Genomic DNA, 4,568 nt, shown 5'->3' on the forward strand with positions numbered 1-4,568 from the left:
AAATTCACAAAGCAGTGTTATACATCATAAATCCCTAAGTCCCCTCCTTTTCTTATTTTAGTATTGCATGAGAGTTGATACCGATGAAGCGCGGCACCAAGTTGAGCAAAACCAACAAACTTTAGTAACTATCTGCTGGATCTTTTTAGCCATAACAGTAAGCAAAGCATCTGAGCATGTCTCGGTATGCCAAAATTAAGATTAAAAGAACTACAACATGCATGTGTACAACCTATTTGCAAGCAATTTTTTTTAGTATTACATCAAGACTCAGGCAGGTGTCAACGCAACATCGTATTCCCTCCAGAGCACAAATACATGAAAGAAATGACTTATTTTAGCTGAATAGGGAGAAATGATTAATGAGGTAAAATTAATATAAAGAGTATACTGTAAGTAAGTAATTGTAACAATTTCACAAACTTGAAAAAACAACACCCTATTTGTAAATTTTGGAGCAGAGTGTCGAGATATTTTGTAAAAGTATCACAATTTTCCTCAGATGCGTCATATGTCGATCATATGATATTGATGATATAGCATTTCCAGCCGACTCTGCACGATCTATAGGTCCATAAAAAAATTGTGCGAAAAAACTCAAATAAGAAAAATGCCAGATTACAAGTATACATCTGAACTGACCATCTTATTAATCAAGAGTTGTACTGGTTCAAGTTAAAATGTTGGCCAAATACTGAGCTAATGTGCGGAAAAAAAGGGACCGCCCTCAAGAACTAATTTACATGGGCGATGAGCTTGCTCGGAGCTGCACAAAAAGTATTGACCAACATCAGTATAATCATCGGTCATCCTCCCCAGCCTACTTTGAGCTTGCTTGAACCTAGATAACCATTTCATAAAAAAAAGGTCTGCTTACTAATCCCTATATGAACTCTGGATATAAACACTCTAAGTCTATGAAGCAATCAGATGCAGAGAAATTAACTTTGCTAGAGTAGGCCAGGTGACGGAAGGCAAGGATGAACATTCTCCGGTGCAGACTACAAGTGGAACAAAATCATATATCATGTCCATGTCCATTTGTGAGTTGATTTTTAGTTTTGAGCAAAAACAAAAGGAATACAATTTTGTATCATTGTTAAATATGGACTGAAAAGGCACATCTGCATTGGTATTCTGATTATTGCACAATGTAATAGCACTCTTGAAGAAGAATTAGAGTCCTGCTGAATGCTCAGGCAGTTACTTGCAAGCAGTAAAAACAGTGTGTATAACAAAAAAAATTGGTGGGCAAGAAGCGAAGAACAAACCTTGATTTCTCGTGACCATGTATCCCAGAGCGCAACAAAGGCAATGCAATTGTAACCTTTGATTGAATAAGCTTCTCACAAACACAAGTCATAAATAAGACCAAAACAACTAAACAGGAAAATAGAGCATACAAATATGAAACAATGGTGCAAGAGCCAAACTTGAAAGGTTGCAGCTGCTCCTAGTGGATCGGGAACACAGAACACCACCATCTTCCGCAGAATCTCCAGCGCCTCCGCATCTCCTAGTGAATAGAGCATACAAATATGCAGAGTCAGGTCCAACGTCTGCTCCCAACTCCATCAGCGGAACACCACCAACTTCCGCAGAATCTCCAGCGGCGTCCCTTCCGATCGGGGGCATCCACATCGACGCCCAGCACATGCAGTGCACACACGGCCGTCCCCGCCAGGACGTGCAACAGCATCAGCCCCTGGGTGACAGCGTCAAGCCTCCACATTGCGTGCAGCTCAAGCAGCCCATGCACAACTCGAGCTAAATGCCCGTGCGTTGCCACGGGGCGATAAATAAAGTATGGGTTCATTAGCTAATATATTTCATCAAAGGTGCCGAGTACAGCATATGTTCAGTTTCCCCACATCTCATATATACATTAGTAATCTCACCCAACATTTTTTAATGTCAACAAACATAAACAGAAGGTCATATCGTAACTCCTAACATACATAAATGAATGTTTGCATTCTTGCTGTCCTAGGTGTAAAGATCTTGCGCAGTGTTTCGTACCAAGTCTCGCCACTTTCATCTGTTCTTGTGGTTACTCTCATAATCATTGACATTCTATTTTTTTGGGAAAAATCGGGATGGTTGTGCAATTATGCATGTCTAGAGAAAACTGATCAAATGCCATAAGCCCATAATCCTGTGCAAAGATGAAACTTAGAATGTGCCTTGCACTACAGTGAAAAAGTTTACCTCTCATATGTGCGGATTCATGGGTAACAAATAATCTCATATGCACCCTTTGTGCTGTCCACATCATGGTCGCCCCGAAGCTCCTCAGCACGCTTGCCTTCCTCATGTATGCTGCTTAGTTTCGGCTTCACCTCTGGCAATATTTATTGAATACAAAAAAACGCTGACCTGCAAAAGATAAGCTTGTTTCTTCATTGCAGAAAATAATTTGGAAGATTAGCAAAGACGAGTACCCCATAATTTTGCATGACATGATGATGTGACTGAGCATTAAAAACAGTGAACACAGCCAAACAAGAGAGCCAGTTAATTCAGTAAACCTTCCATTTCGCTAAATCATCTAGTATGTCATAAGACCAAGCAGGATGGCATTTTCCAGGAATCTATTGATTACTCGTATCCTCCTTACACAATAATAATTGGTTGACTTGTTCATCCACAACTTGATCAGTAAGCACCATTGTATAACCATGTGTACTCAAATAAGTGAAGTGTTGCCAAATGAAGTTAACTTAGGGGAAGAGCGACACCACTGCAAATGTATGAAAATAGACGTTCATTGTGACAAAAGAAACAAAAGAAAACAGACATAGCTAGCTCAAAAGTGAAGCAACATTTAATTTACGCATGTACACGCAACATGATGAAGTAAACTGCAACCTATGCTCTAGATCGTTTCCTATTAACAGACCCTCTAGCCAGCAGTAACCAATCCAACACCTAGCATATGTGCAGCTTAAATTTTAGAGAAAAAGAATCGCAAGCATAGTGTCATGCTAGTTAGCTGAGTAGTACGCACATGTAGCTAGTTCTACTTTACAAAAGCTGCAGAGTACAGAACTGGGGACTAAGCTACCAAGAGAGCAGGAGCTTAAGGTTAATTAGTTGAACGAACAGGTTACAACCTATCATGAAACTAAAGGAAGATTAATCAAGGATATATGGTGCAAAAGCCTTTCGAAGCCAACAAAGGCCATACTGCTGCTTGTGCCGTCTCCATTGAAGTGACACCGCCGTCCTCCATTGCCACACAACACAACGCCTGGAGTGCTCACGCAGGCCCTCGTCATGGTCCTCCCAGCAGTTGGAACATGATCTCCACTCAAACCCCATCACCTCCACCACGTGTCCATGTCCTGCATCTGGCCTCTCGCCGCCCACGTGCTGACAACGTCGATGTCACACAGGATGGCGAAGAAGTTGTCGATGAGGTAGCCCTCCTTCTCGAGCCCTTCCTTTCTACTCCCTCCGTTCCGATTTACTCGTCGTGGTTTTAGTTCAAATTTGAACTAAAACCACGACGAGTAAATCAGGACGGAGGGAGTAATGAACTTGGGGAACTTCCTAGACGGTGACAGTGCCTCCAGCAGGTCCGGCTTCTTGACGTATCTCTGCCCTTGCCGGCGGCTATGGTCAATGAAGATGAGTTGGATACCGAGGTAGATGAGGCCGTTGGGGTAATAAAAGATGTGCTACCCTTGAGGTCTCCGGCCAACCTCCGCTTCCCCTTCAAGGCGACGGCCAGCACGCCCTTGCAAGCCTCCACACTGGAGCCTCCGGCTACCCTACAATTCTTTGGATTGTGGCCCTGACAACCACCATTACGGTGACTTCAGAGAGAGATAAGAGAGAATATGGGGTGCGGCGCCGGATTGGGGAGAGATAGAAAATAGGGCGGCGGCGCTTGATAGGAGAGGAGGTGGTGGGGAGGGCTCCATCAACAGGATATAGGAGGATGTTTTCAAAGGATAGGATCTGGACACCATGTGCTTCACCGAACGCACCATTGCCGCAGTGTCACATCCCTAGCCTTGCTATGCACTTGGACTAGCTTGGTTGTTACATCATGTTTAAATTTATTTGAAAGTTGAAAGGGGGATTGCTCAAACCCTAGCACCAGATCAAACCAACTAGGTTCAAATAAAAATATTCTCAATGAACCCAAAATGCCCTTCGGAAAAGTTCATCATTTTTGGATTGGTTTAAAACATCTGCCAAAAATGGTGCACATATTTCTAGGTCCATTTTGGATTTTAGAATTAATTTATTAAGTATTTGAATTTGGGCATTTAAATGCTATAAATAATTTAAATGCTCAAATAATTCTGAAACTAAATGAGGGTTGTTGCATATACTTCAAATAGTGCCCAAAATTATTTTCAGGATTTTACAAAATGAGTTAGTATTTTTACTAATTCAAAACATATCAAAATAAATAGAAAAACAGAAACAAAATTAGAAAAGGAACCTGCCTGGCGGCCCAGCTCCTCCAGCCGGCCCAGCCCACTGGCAATTGCCAGTCGTCTCGCACCTCTGCCAGAAGGCAGAGGCGTGTCGCCCGCGCGTGCACCAGATGCCAC

The sequence above is a fragment of the Triticum dicoccoides genome, chromosome 6B (assembly GCF_002162155.2).
Source record: "Triticum dicoccoides isolate Atlit2015 ecotype Zavitan chromosome 6B, WEW_v2.0, whole genome shotgun sequence".
NCBI lineage: Eukaryota > Viridiplantae > Streptophyta > Magnoliopsida > Poales > Poaceae > Triticum > Triticum dicoccoides.